Source organism: Pinus tabuliformis, chromosome 5_2 (genome assembly GCF_031772625.1).
Source record: "Pinus tabuliformis cultivar Carrire ecotype Pingquan chromosome 5_2, CPIR1, whole genome shotgun sequence".
NCBI lineage: Eukaryota > Viridiplantae > Streptophyta > Pinopsida > Pinales > Pinaceae > Pinus > Pinus tabuliformis.
In genome coordinates this window covers 1,143,623,018-1,143,642,891 of record NC_142306.1, presented here as the reverse complement: position 1 = coordinate 1,143,642,891, position 19,874 = coordinate 1,143,623,018, and positions in this window count along the sequence as shown.

Here is a 19,874-nt window from a genome sequence, read left to right as displayed (position 1 = left end):
GTGGAAGTTGGAAAAATTTGGCCAACGAAAGTGCAGATATGCCTGGTGGAAGTGTGAAAAAATGAGTAGAAGTGAACGATGATGTGACATTGAATGAAAAACTATATAGGTATGAGTAAATCAATGTATATCAAGTGTATAAATTGAACAAACAAAAGGAAAATCAAGTATGTGAGGAGAGTCGCCACAACAATGACCATCGGTGCAAAAATAGGAAAACTGATGTGACACTTGTGAAAGGAAAACAAAAACTTAGAAAAGCACTTATACAAGCTAAAATAAGTTGAAACGCCAGAAACCATGAAGATTAATAAGTAAAACAACACTCACACAAGTGAAAAAACAAAAAGCAAAAAAAAAAACAAACTCACTCATAAAAGTGACGACGACCGCTCCGAAGGTTCCTTGATCTAATAGCATAAGTGTCCTCATACACAAAAAATTTATTAGTAAGGAAAAGGAAATTACATAAAAAACTGCAAGAGCTTACACACAATCACTCAACCTTCATGCAAATGGAGAGAAACAAGCTTTAAATAAGCTTGTGTCCTAAACTAATTTTGTTATGGATCACTTATTTCATTTACAAGGGTCCATTTACATTTAATGCTCTCATAACTGTAGAAATTTTGAATAATATGAAACTTATTCATAGAGATTATCCTAATTATACACTATTGCAGAATGCATGCATAATACATAATCTCCTCTACATTGATCATCAATTTTGTGGAATTAAAAACAATGAAATATCAATCGTATGCGAACATTAACACAGTATGTAACTTGGGGAAAGCATACAGCTGAAAACCCCACACTATATTTATATTATAATGATTGAGAACATGTAACAATACATAGTACAATACTCCTCACAAGTACTCAGTAATATCTCCACCTGTTACACACAGACTAGCTCAGATCTGATGCCTCAAATCTCCTCCACTATTTGCCTGCCTCTACTGCGCAATCTTGCATGAGAATAATGATGAATGGCTGAACCAAACTCGTATTTCCTTGGCTAAACCATGCAATCCTCATTGGCATTACTCAATCCCATTGATTGTGCAAGATCTCATGCAGAACTATAGTCACAACTGATAGCAATCTCAACCTCTAACACCTGTCTCCACTGAACTATCCATGCACTGAGTTAACTGATGTATTCTTTAGTTGCTTTATGAGTTAATAATTAGTGAATTAATTAAAAATTAATTCACATCACTCATCACTAGTGTATTCTGCAGTTAGACTAAATACAAATAGTTCAACCAAGTCAAACTGAACACAACTCCATCAACTCCTCAATCAACTCCACCAAACTCAACCACTTGAGTTCTAACTGAAGTCCATCATGCAATAGCTCAACTGACCCATAAGAAAAGCGTATTTCCTTCTGACAGCTACATGTGCCACATCCGTAGCTCGAACTAAAGTGATCCAAGAGGATAAGATAATGTTTATAGTCCAAATATTATTAAGAGCTAATAATATTCGACTGTTCTATATTTAGACTGGCAGTCTAAAAATAGACTCCGCCCATATGTCTAAAAATAGAAGTCCATCTATTTTTACCAACATGACCAATCATCCACAAATAGCATCCTGCAACTCATAGACCATGATCCATATGTCTAAAAATAGACTCTGCGTCAAAAATAGCATGCGGGCCCACTTAGTGAAGGCGACTCCTTTCCACTAAGCTCCATCATCTTGTTGCATTTTCAACACTCCCTCTCAACAAGATATGGATTATCTGAAACCCCTATCCTACAACTCTGGAATTGTTACACTAAAAAATGTCACCATGGCTATTTACAGTTAGTATGGCTCTATCAACAGTCATGCTATCCTCCTGGGCAAGTCTTAAGCCTCTGCTCTCCATGTCAAACTCCAAAAAGAGAGAAAGTCTTTATAAATGTATTTATCTCTGGGTACGCAGGTTCTCTCAACCTTACCTGCGGGGACGCACCCAATGTTCACAAAAGCTGCGTCTTTGGATGCTCTGTATGTAAAAGGGCAGGTGCGTCCCCCTATAAAGGTTAAAATGTGCAAGTTTCATCTTTAAAAAGTTACTTGTGGACATTTCTAGAGCATTCTAGAAGGTTGTTCGACGTGTATTGAGTGCCCCCAGATGGTTCATGCACTCCTACCAAAGAGGAACTTATCCCATCAATAAGGGAGCTATCCCATCCAAAGAGGGGATTATCCCATTGATGGTGGACCTGATTAACCTCCTCTTGAGCACTATAAATACAGGCATTGGGCCAGAAGGAGGGGAGGTTGAAAGCTAAACATTTCTAAGGGTAGATGCTGCAGGAATTAGGACTCCCATTTAGAAGCTTGTGAGGAAAGATTGTCATCTTTGCTTGTTCTATTTGGAAGTGGGTGAGCTTTGTCAAAGTAAAGGAGAACTCTTGATGGACCCTGGGAGGGACTTGCACAACACCAAGGCTCAGGTTGTAATTGTTCCTTTTGTTTCCTATTAATTCAAATGAGTCCATTCTTCTCAATAACTTGTTATTTATGAGTTGTTTCATGTACTCCTTGGTCTATGTGTTAAATATGTTTTATTCTATGAGATTATCAAGTGCTATTTAATCGTTTGATTGTTAGTGGATGCAGGTTTCAAAGTGAAGAAGGAGCTCATCTAGATCCGCGGAGCTGGACTGCTACAACAGCGTTGGACTACAGGTAGGATCTAAACACTTGATTTCTTATATGGTAAATGCATGTTTAGAGAAGGATTGCTCTTATTTGTCTTGTTTGTCACTAGAGAGTCTTAGGCTCCTAGGGAGGTTGATTTGTGTCTGCACTATCGACTCTTTCCGCCTGACAAAATGGCGACTCCGTGGGGACTCCATTGATGTGAAAGTCTTTTCCTTTGTATGAACTTTGCTCTGAGAAAATTGGTTTATTTTTCTGGTTTTTGGCTCTGTGACTTTGTCTTTGGGTGGGTTAGCTTAGGGTTAGATTCATTTTGGTTTTTCTTGAATTTTCCAGTAGGACGCACCCTCTAAGTATTGCACAGTGCGTCCCTGGATGCACTGTCGCTGTGTGCACAGAGCGGGCCCACACCTGTCTTAACGGGTCGCCTGCGTCCCCTGCTAAAATTTGAAAAAATTCCATTTTTTGCATTTTTTCTCTTAGATTTTGCTTTTTCTCAGTTTTTACTGCCCAGATTCATTAGTCCCTTGTCAAAGATCTTCACCTGAACTTGTTTCGATAGCATTGAGTGTTTTAGTGGATTTCATAGAAATTTAAGCCCTAGGGTTTGATTTTTGAGTAGGTCTTGTAGTGACTTTGGCGGTAGAAGTTGTCAAGCCTTAGATATCTCTGGTTTTGTCAGCATTCTTAGAAGTCAGACCTGTCATAAAGTCTACCTGTGAGAGCAACTTACCATTGAGTTGTTTCTTTGGGCAAATTTCGAAGTGCTTGTTGATTGAGTCTTGAATTCCATTTTACAAAAAGAACAAAAAGATTTGAGTTTTGTTTTGACTAGTCTTTTGATTCTGCATTAGCTGGTCCTTGATTTGATTTTGGTCAAGTAAAACAACCTAGAATCATCTTTGTGAGCTTTTGCCTTGTTAGGTTTGCTTAGAGTATTTTCCTTTTTTGATTTGCTTGTGAGTCAAGTTTTCATAGATTTTATAATTTTTGAGATTAATTTTCGTTAAAATAGATTTATATGCTTTATTAGATAAAAGAAAATACAAAAACATCTCCTTTGAAAAGTTTTGTTTCAAGTAGCTTTGAGGCATTTTGAAAGAAAAAGAGTTTTTTCGTGCACGTAAAGAGTGGTCATGTTTGTATGCTTGAAAAGATAAAGAGAATTGTTTCTTTGATTGTCTTTACTAAGAAAGTTGTTTTCTATAAAATTTGCATCTCTCAACTCTCTTAGTTAGGAATTTCATTGAAAGAGGAAAGTAGCGTAAATCATCTTAGGTGCATCTTTGTAGTGGTTTGAGTTGAGTCTACACACCATTGGTTTCACTTCCGCTACCTTTCGTCTTTAAGAAAAACCATAAAATTAACGCTTAAAGTAAAATCGACGTAGTAACTTTTATTTACTAGGGCTCTGAAACACCAATTTAGATCAGGCTAGTGTCTTGGAGTAGGTGAGTAATTAACTCTCCACGACAACAAAACCAAACAAGTAGCTTATCTTGTGATAGAATAAATCCAATTGTCTCATTTGTACTCTGGGAAAGCTCCTCTTAAAGGAGAAGCACGAGCTCGTGTCCGAACCAGTGAGGGGATCAATCCTCCCTCGTTGGGAACGACGCTAGACACGCACATATTACAAACAGTAAACCTCGGATTAACCATTGTCGAGGAGCCAGGGGTCACTTGTCGGTAAACCTTGGATTATTGTCAAGGAACCGGCAAGGGGATTGAGCTTGATACTCTGCCCTTGCGTGCTGTTGGAGTGTAAACTGTTCCCCCAGGTGCATTTGTTGCGGTTGGTAACCTTAGTGACCATTATCTTTAGGATTCTACCGAGGTGACAGTGGAGGGAAGATCCCACTGTACCTGGAGCAGACGTCGGCTAGACTCACTTGGATTTTCCAGGGGGTTCACTTCACTCGAGACAGTTAAAGTGGAGGAACTTGTGCCGGTCTATTCATTAAGCAGGTTGGCGGGGTAACTGTTCCACCCGCCACTTCTGTACTGAATCCAGCGATGTTGGGCTTCATCACCAACTAGCGCTTTCGGTCTGGAAGGCTACTGTTTGTGCTTGGTTTGACGCCCTAGATTCTTTAGGCGTGTGATTCAAATTTGTTTGGTTCTTTAGCGACTTTACGTGGTTTGATTTGAGATTTTACTTTGTTTTCGTGTGTAGTAGTTAAAAAGTTTTAGCTGTGGCGGAATTACTGAGACAGTCCCGTAGACTTCGGGGCAAGTCACCTGAGATTGTTACCAGAACTGATTTGTTGAGGAAACTCCGTAGATCATGGGGTGGATCTCCTGAAGACGTCCCGGGTCAGTACGAAGGATTGAAGGTCCTTGTAACTCCTCCTAGTGGCAGTAAAGTAGGTTCACCTGAAGAAGGAGAATCTTCCTTGGTAGTCCATCCAGATTACCAAAGTCTAGAGACAGGTTATAATCCTGAAGCTGTTACAGTTTCTGAGCTTGCTGGTAGTTTTTCGTCTACTAGTGATATAGGCGAAGAACCTGAAATATCCGAACCTGTTACTCCGACTTCTAGTGTTCCAGATTCACCAAGGATAGAACGTGTTATCACCGAAAATCTTCCTACTGGTTTGATTGCTATCGAAGAACTTGCTCCAAAGGAAGAAATAGGCATTTCTAACCTTGAAGATCAACTTACTATTGATCTAAGGGAGCGTGAATCTATCTTTTACAGTCCTCCTAGAAGTACTACTTGGTACCTTTCGTTAACCAATTATTTAGACAACTCAGGGATAGGTTTTTCTCCACCTCGTACTCCTTTTCCACCTGGAGGTATTCATACTCCTGTAAATATGTCTGGTCAGTCGTCCGTGTTTACTCAAAGTCCTGAATCTTTCTTACACGGCGGTCCTTCTGTTCCCACTGGGTATCAAGCACTTTCTGGTACCTTTGCGGGGGCATCTCCTCAACCCGTTGATCATGGGTTATTAGCTGGAAACAGTGGTAATATACCATTGGGTGTAGGAGACATTTACATGATGTCAGGTTCAGCTCCCGTTTCCCAACCTCAAGGTGGCCAATTACCGCCTGGGGGGAAACCTCAAGGTACACAAATTGTGTCTGGGGGGCAACCTCAAGGTCAGTATGTTCCTATGGTGCAATACATGCCTCAAGGTCAACCCCAGCCTCAATATGTACCCCAGGGTCAACCTCAGTATCAATATCAACCTCAAGGATGGCAACCTCAAGGGTATCAACCTCAAGGGTATCAACCTCAAGGTCAAGGTCAACCCCAGTATCAGTATTTACCCCAAGGTTATCAACCTCAAGGTCAATACTCGAGTCAAGGTTATCAACCACCTCAAGGTCAGTCATATGGTCAAGGTATGGGAACTGCACCTTTCAATTATCAATCCTATCCTCAATCCGGTTATGGACCTCAGTATTCTCAACCTGTTACGGGTCAATACCCTGGAATGTTAGTGTGGGATCCATCACAGGGTCAACAGGTGTTGCAGCCAAGTATACAGTTGGTACCTCAAGCTGGACAACCCGTAGTTTTTGGTTCACCCCAGCAACCGCAACCTGCACAGTCAAATGTTCAAACTTCTGTAACTTCGGTAGTTACTCAGCCGCCAATTGCACCTAGTACTCCATCTCAAACGGCTACTGCAACTACCGCTGCATCTACCGCACTTACTTCTGGAGTATCGACAACTCCGGTTTCTACTGTCTCTGCAACCACTCCTCAGGCATCTTTACCGTTGTCTGGACCTACGATTCAAACCACGGTCCAGATGCCTATAGGTCAGCCTAGTATAAGTACGGTTGTCACTTCTCAACCTCAATTTGTTCAACAACCGTACCAGGGACAGTACCAACAAAGGCAAGCTGTCCAGCAGCCGGTTTACCAGTATCAACCGTATCCTGGGTACACTTATCAACAACCTCAACAACCCCAGTACGGTCTGGTTAATCCTGGTTTTCCAGGAGGATATAATATCCCTAATGCGATTCCTGTTCCTAGTTATCCTGGATATCCTCCTCCTGGGGCTGGTGTCATGACTCAGAGTTTTAGAGATCCTAATCGGCAATTACCGTTTATCGCAACTTTGGATTTACCAGATTTGACGTGCCTAACGAATGATCCAATTCAATATCTTCAGTTCTGGCCACCAATGCCAAATAAGTTGCCCAGTGATATACCCAAGGTTGTGGAAATAGTCAAAGGTTCTCCCACTCCTGCTGTGTTGAAAGATCCATTTCCAAAGCAGGAAAGTAAGATGATAGGTTCTTCCTCGACTGCCAGTGAAGAACCCATTTTGATGATGTCTCATGTGAGGATTGCGACTCGGTCGCAAGATTATGGTAGTAAGAATCCTGTTGATGGTAAGGAAGCAGAATCTTCTCATTCTAATCCATCAACCTCAACTCCTGGTTCCAATCCACTACAGATCGAAAAACCTAACCCAGACTTAGTAATTAAACCGCCCGCCAAGGGTGTACTTCGAAGGTCTGCTTTTAATCCACATGCGAGAGCAGCCCAGAATTACAACATTGTTGAGGACTTAGCTGTTTCACCCTCAGCAATGTCGGCGTTAGAAATGCTGCAATCATGCCCAGCACAATGAAAATTACTTTTGTCGGCTATCGGAGTTGTTGATGTTCAGGACCCAAATCTGATAATCTTCGATCTAGAAAATAGTACACCGCGTCTACCCCATCAAATGGCTTTCCAAATTCCAGTGATAGTAAAAAACAAGCCTATTCATCGGACTGTGATTGATGAGGGAGCTTCTACGTGTATTATGTCGATTCAGTGTTCGAGATCGCTTGGTTCTCCTTCGTTGAACCAATCCCCGACCATCCTTAAGGCCTTTGATGGCCGTGGGTTCCGTCCGTTTGGTATTCTACAGGAATTGCCTATAGGGGTAGAAGGTAAAACCGTTAGTCTGGATGTGGAAGTGGTTGATGCCCCTCTAGACTACAACCTTCTTTTGGGTCGAAGTTGGTCATATGCTATGACATCAGTCGTTTCGTCGGTCTTCAGAGTAATAAAGTTTCCACATAACGGTAAGATCGTGACAATTGATCAGCTGACATACTTTTCATCCAATCCAGCCTCTTCAGAAAGTATCCAGCATGTCGGTAAGACGACAATCCCTTATAGGGACGTTGGCGTCAGTTTAGTTAAAGATTCCGGTTTACTGGGAACTTTTCCTTTCCCTCCAATCAACGCAGACCCTTCATTTGCATCAATTCATATGATTACATCAGACAACATTATTTATGATGATCCTTGGATCGTCCCATCTGAATCTGAGATAGACTCATTCGGTGATGCTATGCCTTTGAGTCCATATGAAATTGCTTATGAAGCCGTCATGTCTTTTACCGACTCGTTTTCAACCCAAATCGACCAAATGAATGTGGTCAGTGAAGAGTCACTTTTCACATCATCCTTAGAACGGATAGCGTTTCCCGAAGTCGTGTCATCTGACGAGCACCTTCGCGAAATCCTAAGTGTAGACGATCTACCATGGGAAGATCTTCATCACAGATCTTCGTTTTTACCTGAGGATGATGTTCTTGAAAATGATTTTTCATCTATCTTTACCGCTGAATATGTCAAAGACGCTCAGAATCCAACGAAACATCCTGATTCAGAGTTGAATTTAGGGAATATTTCTCGCACTATTCCCATTGACATTTCAGTGAAGCCCGGAATTGAGGAAAACATTCATATAGGTGCCTCATGTACAGAAGATGAAATCCAAATTTACAAGGCCCTATTCCAAGAATTCCGCGATGTGTTTGCCTGGTCTTACGAGGAAATGCCGGGAATCGACCCTACCATTGTTGTTCATGAAATAAAAACCTACCCGGACGCTAAACCCGTCTGGCAACGGTTGCGTCAGATTCACCCTCGGAAAGCGGCTGCGAGTAAAGCAGAAGTCGAGAAGCTGTTGAAAGCAGGTTTCATTTATCCAATCCCGTTAACGGATTGGGTATCGAATATTGTTCCGGTTAACAAGAAACAAGGAACAATAAGAATCTGTATCGATTATAGGGATATAAATCGAGCTTGTCCAAAATACAACTATCCAACGCCTTATATCGATCAAATAATTGATGATTGTGCCGGAAGTGAAATGTTTTCCTTTATGGATGGTTTTTCGGGCTATAATCAAATCAATATTCTACCTGCCGATCAACCAAAAACAGCATTCATTTGTCCATGGGGGACATTTGCTTACTGAAAATTACCTTTTGGGCTTAAGAATGCCGGGGCCACTTTTCAACGGGCGATGTCTTACGCATTTCATGACATCAAGCACATTGTGCAACCGTATCTCGATGATTTGCCTGCTCATTCTTTACATCGAGCTGATCACCTTGTCCACTTACGAGCAATCTTTATGAGGTGTAGGCATTATCGTATTCGGTTGAATCCACACAAGTGTGTTTTCTGTATAGAAGCGGGTCGATTGCTAGGATTTGTTGTTTCAAAAGCCGGCATTCGCGTCGATCCCTCGAAGGTCGAAGCCATCATCAAATTGCCTCCTCCTTCGAGTTTGCGCCAACTCCAAAGTTTGCAAGGGAAAGCAAACTTTTTACGCCGATTCATTCCAAACTACGCCGAGGTCACTAAAGGTTTTACACGGTTGTTGAAACAGAACGCTCAATTCTTTTGGAACGAGATTGCCCAACAATCTTTTGATGCACTTAAACACGCGTTGACCCATGCACCGTTGTTGCATCCTCCCAACTACAACCAGGACTACTTCTTATACCTCGCAGCTTCGCATTCCACTATTGGAATGGTGTTAGTTCAAGAAGATGAATTCGGAGCGGAACATGTGATATATTATCTTAGTAGGACATTAAACCCCACTGAGCTAAAATATTCGCATGTGGAGAAATTGGCCCTGGCAGCCGTTCAAGCTGTCCAACGTTTTCGTCACTACATTCTTCTTCGTAAAACTACAGTTATTTCGGATTGCAACCCTATGATTTATATTTTGACAAAACAACTGCTAGGGGGCAAGTACTCTAAATGGATCGTTATCCTGCAAGAGTTCGACTTGGAGTTTGAGAAGTCCAAGTCTAAGAAATCCTTAGTTTTTGCGGAATTGATGTGTGATTTCCCGCGTACTGACACAAAAACTGTGGCAGAGGAGTCCATTGCGGACGAATCTTTGTTTCTTATCAGTACTTTAGATCCGTGGTACGGGGATATAATCATCTATCTCCAAACCCAAACCTTTCGGCCTGAAGCTTCAAAGTCGGAACGTCGAAAAATTCGGTTTCAATCCCAGCAATACAAGATTATTGGAGATACACTTTATTGCCAGGGGGCAGACTTAGTTTTTCGACGTTGTTTAACTCACGAAGAGGCTGAGAGGGTTTTGCATGATTGTCACTCTGGAGCATGTGGCGATCATATGTCTGGGTATGCCACAGCTCAGAAGGTTTTGCACGCTGGTTATTTCTAGCCGTCCATGTTTAAAGATTGTATCATTGCGGTCCGGAAGTGCCACAACTGTCAAGTGTTTGATCGCAAGATGCGCGCACCACCTGCTCCTCTCCACCCTATAATTGCCGTTGGTCCATTCGCCAAATGGGGTATCGACTTTATTACTTGTAACCCTCACTCGGCCGGGGGGCATGCGTATATCATCCTCGCAGTTGATTATTTCACTAAATGGGCCGAGGCGATGCCTACATTCGACGCAAGCGGCAAAACAGCTGCAGTTTTCGTATTCAATCATATTATAACTAGGTTTGGTGTCCCACAAGCAATCATTACTGACCATGGGAGCCATTTTCGAAACATCATGATGACTGAGCTTACAAGCCAGCCTGGTTTGCGCCACGATAGCTCTACTCCTTATTATCCGCAAGCCAACGGTTTGGTTGAGTCTATCAACAAAGTTCTGGTTATCATGATCCGACGAACCATTGGTATTCATCGGTCGAATTGGCACAACATGTTATTTTCAGCGCTATGGGCATACCGAACCTCAGTGAAAACTTCAACAGGGTTCACTCCTTTCCAGCTAGTTTATGGCTTGGAAGCTGTGTTACCCATTGAATGCGAAATCCCATCACTTCAAATGGCTGTCGAATTACTTCCAGCTACTTCCGAAGAGGAGAAACGTTTATTGTACTTAGCTAAATTAGATGAGACTCGACGTGACGCTGCATTGGCAATCGAGACTCACGCGAAGCGAATGAAAGCTCAGTATGATAGAAATGTGACCCCTCGAAGTTTTTCGGAGGGAGACCTAGTGCTATTATATGATCAAGCTAACAATAAGCTAGGTGATGGAAAATTCATTCCTATGTGGCATGGACCCTACATTGTAAAGCGAAAGCTAGCAAAAGGGGCTTATGAGCTGGTAGATTTTGATGGGGACTCTTTGGGTAAACCCAGAAATGGACTTTACCTAAAGAGGTATTATGCTTAAATGGTGGGTATGGAGAATTTTTAGTTAGGTTAGGTTTTCTTTCTAGCTAGTATGTTTGTTAGTTAGTCAATGTGCTTAGCTTAGAGAGTGTGTTTTTCGTCGTTATTCTGGCTTATCTTGGTTTTACTCTTGATATTGCAGATGTCGACACCTCTCCAAACATACATTGGATTTGCTGATGGTGCTTGTCGTAGTACATGGAATATCTCTTCCGCAGCTTGGGTTATTTATTCACCCTCTGACGAGTTAGTTTCTATGCATGGGGTAAGCCTCGGTCAAACAACGAACAACATTGCAGAATACAGTGCAGTGGTTGAATTATTATCCGAATCTATTTCATTTGGAATTTGACGTTTGATAGTGAGGTTAGATTCTGAACTTGTTGTATTACAGCTTAATAGAGTTTATGCCATTATAAATCCTATGTTATTAAGGCTGTTTTTGAGAGTGCATCTCTTGGAACGTGAATTTGATTACATTGAATATCAGCATATTCCAAGGTCTTTAAATACATTAGCAGATGCAATTGCTTCTCGAATGTTGGACAAACATTTACGATAATCATGCAAGTAAATTTAAAAACATTTCATCACATATGTTAAATAAGATAAGCCGGTAATAGTGATATATATATAGATAGGAGTGTGTCAAAAAATATACATCGTCTTCGATCATAGGTTGAAAAACACCTTATGATCGGCAAAAATGATAAGTACAAAAAGCCAAAAATGTCATATGTGTCTGCAAAGGTGACTATCCAATCACTGGTGGTGCTCTCTATACGACACCACTGCACGGGCTACCTTACACAAAAACCTCCTAAATGGTCCAGGGACTGCGACTACATAGCGCTGAAGTCTGATAGGAATATCATCTATGGTAGTCTCAGGTATATCCACCGTCAGACGCTCTAGATCCTGCTCCAACTCAGCTAGCGACTCTGCAGCCGCGTCTTGTGGGGCCGGTACCGGTGCAACTGGATGTCTCCTCTCAAAAGGCTGGAGGTTGGCTGGATGCTGTGGACCTACATCTGCATTTTGAAAAATTTTTACTGTCAGTTTTGAGATGATATATATAAAAAACAAAAAAATTATATAATTTGAAAACTTGTGAAAAATAAAGTACCTCTGTCATCCCATTGTTCTCCCTGTGGAAGAACCATGTCCGGATCACCTCGAAAATCTACTCCGGCATACGGAAAGTCCTGGATCGAAAAAACCTGGTCCTCTAACCAGTGAAAATAACTATCAGAGAATTGAACAATCACTGTGCCCTCGTCAGGATGCCGGGCCATCACCGTAACCCATCGTATCAGCTTTGGCTCCCGAGGACCCAAGATATCAACAGTGAGTTGCTGAGGGATCAGCATCGGAACTCTCTCTAAGGCAAAGATCACAACTAGAGGCCCATATCCAAAGGTCTTCAGTCGTCCGTTCTTTGCCCTAGTCAGTTGGCTCTTCATATTAGCCAACATAGCATCACACCAATTGAAAATGGTGCCTTGGTAACAGTCAATCGCCATCCGCATTTGGGACCCGGAGGCAATATGTAAAGTGGCTGCACCGCAAATTTTGGTAACCGTGAAAGCTATAACTTTGAGTTCACGCAGAGAGATGTGTTTGATTTCCACGCCTTTCGCATGGTGTGCATTGGGTGTGCACCAATCTTCCTGGAGACTAGCAAGGGATTGGCCACCCGGCCTAGTCCCGGCTAGATTGAGTTGCTCGCCTCTATTTGGCAAGCCAGTGAGAAAGTATACGTCAGAGGGATCTATCTCGAGCTGGTGCCCTCCTATGTAAAAGCATTGCTCTTGAACGTTCCATCTCTCAACCAGCCATTCCAAGAATCTCACCTGAACCCTCATGCCAGGTATGGCCCAGTATTTATATAGGCCGCATGCTTTTAGGGCATCAATGGAAGGTTGATGTTCAATTGCGGCTAAATCAACGTCTTCGTGCTCTCTTTCTCTCCAATCCAACATGGTGAATGCCCTACACACCAAGAAACAGAGATTAGAATTAATTTGGGAAATTTTTAATGGTTATTTGTGGAGTTTGGGGTTTCAAATTCCGCCTTTCACGGGGGACGCACCCCGCGTTTAGAACACAGAGCGTCGGGACGCAGCTGGCCTGAAGGTGGGCTGTGTCCCCCGACCTTTTTCCTATACAGGAAAAAGTCGGGGGACGCAGGTCACCCAAAGGGCACCTGCGTCCCCCGCAGAGCACACTTTGAAACCCAAAACCCCCCAAAAATCAAAACTAAAACCTAAAACACAATTTTAATTGGATGAAATTGAAGAGGAGGATGTTGTAAAATACCTGGAAGAGACGGCGTTCGATTCTGACAGTCGGATTTTCCGCAGCGACCACGGGAAGTTTCTTGCCAAAAGCCCTTTTTTCAACCTCAACAGTAAAATGGTAAAAATGACATGGTAAAAAGTCTTTTTATAGGTTTTTTGGATGAATGAATGCTAGGTTTGTTTATTTTTTACCATGGAAGGATATTTTTCAATGTATTTTTGCCTATCTTAAACAGGTATGAGTAATGTGTCGTTTTTGTGCAGGACAAAGGGATTTAGAGGGAAAATTGTCATTTTTCACGAACCAAAATATCAGAGTCATCTTTTAAGCCCTTTTCTGACTCCTAAAATATGAAAAGATTGCCGAGCGTTTCTTTTACACTCGTTAAAATGGAATTAAAAGACGGTCCCCTTATAGCCCTTTTCTGACCGTAAAAACAGGAAAAGATTGCCGGGTTTTTGTCGTTTCAAACTCGATACTAGAAATAAAACGACGTGTCCTTGATCGCTTTTTACTTTTCAGGTCAGTGGCACTAATTATGAAAGTACTCCTTGGTCGCAAGATCAAGCGGTTCCCCCAGGTATTATTTTATACTTTTTCGGGCTTGAGGGACACAAATTTACGAAAAAGTTCAACTTGGAGTCTTCTTAAGTTTTTCAGACTCTCTAAAATTGAAAAACGCCGAGTTTCTCCTATACTGGTGATGAGCCCCAATTTTGGTACAATTTGGGCTCATTTTTGGCCTATTTTGCTTGCTCAAACCATTCATTTTTATTGTTTATGCATACACTTCCTAGTTTATTCATGTTGTTTGTAGGAGAAAGGATAGGCACTTTATCTACGTAGCTAATGCATTGTGATTCCAGGTTTTGGCATTAAAAGGGAGCAAAAGACAACGAAAAGGTGGCAAGGAGACAACGAGTTGGCATTGCTGACGTAAGGAGAGGTTGTCCACGGTCTTGGGGGGGCATTCCTCGTGATCCTCACCAAGAACTCCGAGCCCCACTCCATCCTCCCTTCGAGCTTAATACACGGCCAGCTGTTCTACAGGAACAGCAGTTCAAAACTTCTATACAGGAAACAGCATTTATGATCATCCTACAGGATCAGCAGTTAAACTATAGATTGAACAGCCGAGCTCCTAGAATCATGGATACTTGTTGGAGCATCGTTTTGTATAAGTATAGAGGCTTTATCCTTGGTTAGGTTGTTGAAACTCTCGTATTACTATTGTAATTTTGGAGCACAGCTCAAGTTTCGTTCTCTTTTGTAAGCCAATTTGGCATGTTATCAGATCATGAATAAAGAAGGCCACTTTTGAGTTAGTTCTGAGTTTTCTCAAGGAGCTATAGCTCTCAGGTTAGGGCCCAACCTGAGAGCCATAGACCTCCTCAGTGTTGTAATGCATTTACCATTAGTTCCAACACTTGAGTTTGTTTAGTTTCCTATGCAATTTGGATTTCCAGCTTGTTAGTTTAATTGTTTTCATTAGCATAGATAGGACTGGTATGATGCTTTGCTTTCAGTATTCAAGTTTGATAGGTTGGTAGAATAAATCTCTTGGAGCTCCAACAAAAACAGGTTGTAAAGGTTCACTGCCATCTCACTGTTTGGGATTGGGGTGTAGACCATGATCAACCACCAAAAAGAACAGCAGTCGTTTCATCTCCACGCAAGCTGCCACATGAACGTTTTTATTGAAGATCCATTCATACATTCTCGACATTGATCCATACTGCACTCTCACGCATTAGTTTCATTTCTTGTTTTCCATTTCGGATTTATAGGTCTCATGGCATAATAGGTTAATGAATTTCTTGTTTTGATGCACAGGTCATTTGTTTCATTTACACTGCTCTTTCTCAAGCCACTTCCTTCATCGTTTTCTCCATCCACCTGCAAGTTCTATTCACCCTCTATCTCACTCACGTGCCCTCCAACTCTCTCATTTCACGTACAGCTCCATCTCCTTCACTCTCGTTGATTCCACCCTTCCAAAACATCAACCCATTGCATGCACCCTTCCTTCGTCTGACTTGCCATCTCCTAAGACATCATTAGGTCCATCTCCATCTCCCTTAGCCTCCCACGCCACTCCAACACTCCATCAACTCCTAAGAACCTCCACGGCCAACCATCCTGTAGACGTGCACAACCATCCTGTAGAAAACAGAGTATCCTGTAGGATCCCCTGCAGCCTTCCTGTAGGAGGCCATTCACTTTGTTGCCGAGCTTCTGAACGTGAGGGACCTCTGTGGATGGGTGTTAAGGATCCCTAGGAACCTCTCCTAGCCTCCCCAACCTGTCCCACACTTTCCTTCCTTCTCCATCCCACCTGCACAATCAACCCTAATTAGGCCAAGTTCACACTCATTCCACACACCTAAAGGAAAAACACAAAAACACATTTCTCATGATGCAAGTAGCTTAGACCCATGCATTTACACTTGTTAGAGGTAATGACAGCATTCATAAGAGTTGCATCCACATTCTTTGCATTATAGAGGATAGACTAGTTACATTAGGGATTCATAGATTTACATGCTTTAAATTTCTTTTGATTCAGTTTGTCAAGTAAAGTAGCCTTCCTTTGAGTTAGCTTTCGTCCATCAATTAGCAAGCTTCTTCTGTGAGCCTATAGAAGTTGGCTTAAGCCCTAGCGGACTTGTGCCAGCTGACCAAGTGACAGCTGCGACAAGGGCTAGTACTTGTGCATACAGCACCGTCGCTTCCAAGTTTGTACGAACTACCGGGTTGATAAAATTAAGAGACAGGAAGCCCCAGGAGTTGTAGCATTATTGCTACAATACTGGAGCTCACCATCTTTTTGGCGCCGTTGCCGGGGAAGCGTCAGAGTATTAGTAATTGTTGCTTTTCTTCTACTTTCGTACTCTTACTTCTGCTAAGTAGTTTGCTTCATTTCCATTCTGCAAAAGTAGCATAGACTTTCCTGCTTTCCTAGACTAATCTTTCCTGCTTTCTTAGATTAGTATTTCCTGCTTTCCTAGATTAATCTTTCCTGCTTTCTTAGATTAGTATTTCCTGCTTTCCTAGATTAATCTTTCCTGCTTTCCTAGATTAATATTTCCTGCTTTCCTAGATTAATATTTCCAATTCCGCAAATTTCATTTGAGTAATCTAGTTAGTTGTAGATCACTTTGTTTCAGTTTTGCAGGTACAAGGAAAAAAACAAAAGCACTAAAAACAGAGAAGAGTCCTTTCCCTTTCATGCCTCGTAGGAACCAAGATAGATCAGGCAATTTCCTACCAAACACCCCCACCACATCACTTAGTCACCCTTCACTCTTCGGTGGTGACAATGATTCAGAGGAAACTATAGGTGAACATCCCAAGACATACCGAAATCCTATAGAAGAAGAAGAGTTAGAGACCACTCCACCTAACGCTATGGCTGACAATAGAGAGGATGAGAGGATAGAAGGAGCTTTCCCCATCCGAGAGACCAATGGTGAGATGAAAATGAAAAACATTAGCCCCTCTGCTTTGCCTCACTTCCATGGAATGACCACTGAGGATCCTGATACCTTCCTATTTGAGTTTGCTGTCCTCTGTAGGACCTATGACTATACTGAGGATGAACAAAAGCTAAAACTTTTCCCTTCTACTCTCAAGGATGCAGCACTACGCTGGTTCATGGGTTTGCCTGGGAATAGTATCACCACATGGGCTCAGATGCAGCAAGCCTTCAACACCAAGTACCGGGATTATTGTAGGTCCAAGGAAACAAAGGGGGAAATCTTTCGGATGACCATGGGAAACGATGAATCTTTAGAGGACTATGAGGAAAGGTTCCAACTCAGTTACAAGCGGGCCAGGTGCACACTTGACCCTGAATCCCTTAAGTTGGTTCTGCTCCGAGGAGTACCTGACGATCTCTTAGATACCCTTCACATGTTAGCTGGGGGGGGACATTTACCAACTGCCTTATGAGGACATCAAAACTGTGTTTAGAAATCATTCTAGGGCAGCTAGGAAACGAGGTAGAGGAAACCTCCTCTCCACTGGTGTCCCTTTCTCCAAACATGAGTTTACAAACCAATTAGAAGACCTTAAGAGTGAGGTGAGACATACCATCGCCATACAGCTGGACACATTCAGGATCCAGCAAAAGAAAGAAGAAGCTGAGAGAGCCCTGGCTGTCTTCTGCCCTAGGCGCACAAGAAGACATCCTAAGAACGAATGCCCATTGCATTCGGTTGAAGTGTGTTTTGTTTGTGAGGAGGACCATCCTACCAATCAGTGTCCTACCTTACCTGGGTTTAAAGCCATGTACCAAGGGACTGAAGCCCCCATTGAACCTCTCTACTTCATCAACCAAAGGAGGCTACAAGGATCTAGACCCTATCAGCAGGGAATGCAAGGGGCACCACAAGCCTATTACAACCCCAACCAATCAATTCCTATGCCTTCCTGGGGTCCCCCTGCTCATCCTTCTTGGTCCATGCCTCCGCCATGGTCTTATCCACCTCAGTATCCTACTCAACCCACTACTCATTCATATCACTCACATGCTCAGTCACAGCCTCAGTGGAGTGCACCTCAGTCGGGGTGGAGGCCCCAGTACAACAATCCTCCCGGCATTCTGCCTCCACCTCCAGTTCAGCCACAACCATTACCTCCTGCTCCTCCAAGGAAACCTCAAATGCCTGCTCAACCGAACCCGAACCCCAACAATAGACAGGCTCAGCAGGTATATACTGGGGAGACCTCATGCCCTACCTATGCTGTGGAGATCCAGGAGATCAATCTTAGATCTGGAAAGGCTCTTCCAGATCGCCAACCTCCTCCCCCAGAGGAAGAGGAAGACCATCAGGAAAGTGAACCAAAACCTATTCCACCCTTTCCTGAGAGACTTACAGCCACCACACAACCCAACCCGGAGGAAGATGAGCTTCTGGGAGAGCTCAAGCAGTTGTGTGTGAAGATACCCCTTCTCCAGGCCATCAAGGATGTGCCAATCTATAACAAGCTGGTTAAGGAGAAGTGTTTCAAACATCCAGGCAGACGGAAGAAAGATGCTTCAACTATCAATGTCATAGGACAACTGTCTGACCTTATGCTAGGACAAGTCATCTGCCCAAAGTACTTAGATCCTGGAAGTCCTGTAGTAGATGTCCACATCAATGGCACCATCATACCCCACACCCTGATTGATCTGGGGGCTGCCATTAATGTAATGACCAGGGATACCATGTGCAAGCTCAATCTTCAAGGTTCCTTGAGGAAGACCTCGACAGTACTGCAATTAGCAGATCGCTCCACTGTGACTCCCAAAGGAATTGTGGAGGATGTCTTGGTCTCTATTGACTCTTGGGAGTATCCTGCAGACTTCCTGGTTCTGCAACCAAAGGCAAAGCTTACTGGATATCCCCTCATTTTGGGAAGGCCTTGGTTAGCCACTGCAGATGCCTATATCAGTTGTCGTGCCGGAAATATGACCATCAAAAATGGTCCTATGTCCAAGCAACTTGTCCTATACCCTCCTGCCCAACCCTCTTTAGAGCATGACTTACCACTCTGGTTGGAAGAAGGAGAAGAAGACGAGGTGTATTCAGCACCTCTATGTACCATAGAAACCAATAGAAGAAATCCCCCAACCGAGGATGATTTGATCGAGAACTTGATCCAGAATCCACCTTCCAGTGCACTATCTTTAGAGAAGTTGGTGGAGGATGCCCAAGCTAGCACCTTAGTGGACCTTTGTACAACCAGCCCTGTCACTCCCAGAATCAAAAGTGTGGAGTTCGGCCCTGAGAGAGTGTTAAAGATCAGCTCCTCTCTATCTCCTTCTCAGGAAAAGGAGCTGTGCAACCTGTTGGCCAGCCACTTAGATGCTTTTGCTTGGAGCTATAAGGAGATGAAAGGAGTCCATCCCTCGGTCTGTACTCATCATATATACATCAAAGAGGACTGTAAACCGGTTAGGCAACCGCAGAGGAGAATGAATCCAGCCCTTAAAGACATTGTCAAGGAAGAATTGCAAAAACTGTTAGATGCCGGATTCATCTACCCCATCTCAGATAGTGAATGGGTGTCCCCTCTAGTGTTGGTTCCCAAGAAGAATGGGAAGTGGAGGATCTGTGTAGATTACCGGAAGCTGAACAAAGCTACCAAGAAAGACCATTTCCCCCTACCTTTCATAGATCAAGTGTTGGATGGACTGGCAGGACAGAAGTTCGTCTCTTTCCTGGATGGGTTTAGCGGGTACAATCAAATCCAAATCAGCCCAGAAGACCAAGATAAGACCACCTTCACTTGCCCTTGGGGTACCTTTGCCTACCGAGTCCTTCCCTTTGGGCTATGCAATGCTCCTGCTACTTTCTAGAGAGCTGTCCTAAGCATCTTCTCGGAGCTGGTCCATGATACAGTGGAAATCTATATGGATGACTTTACTCCTTATGGGGCCAACTTCCAGGAAGCATTGTCCAATTTGGGAAAAGTCCTCACC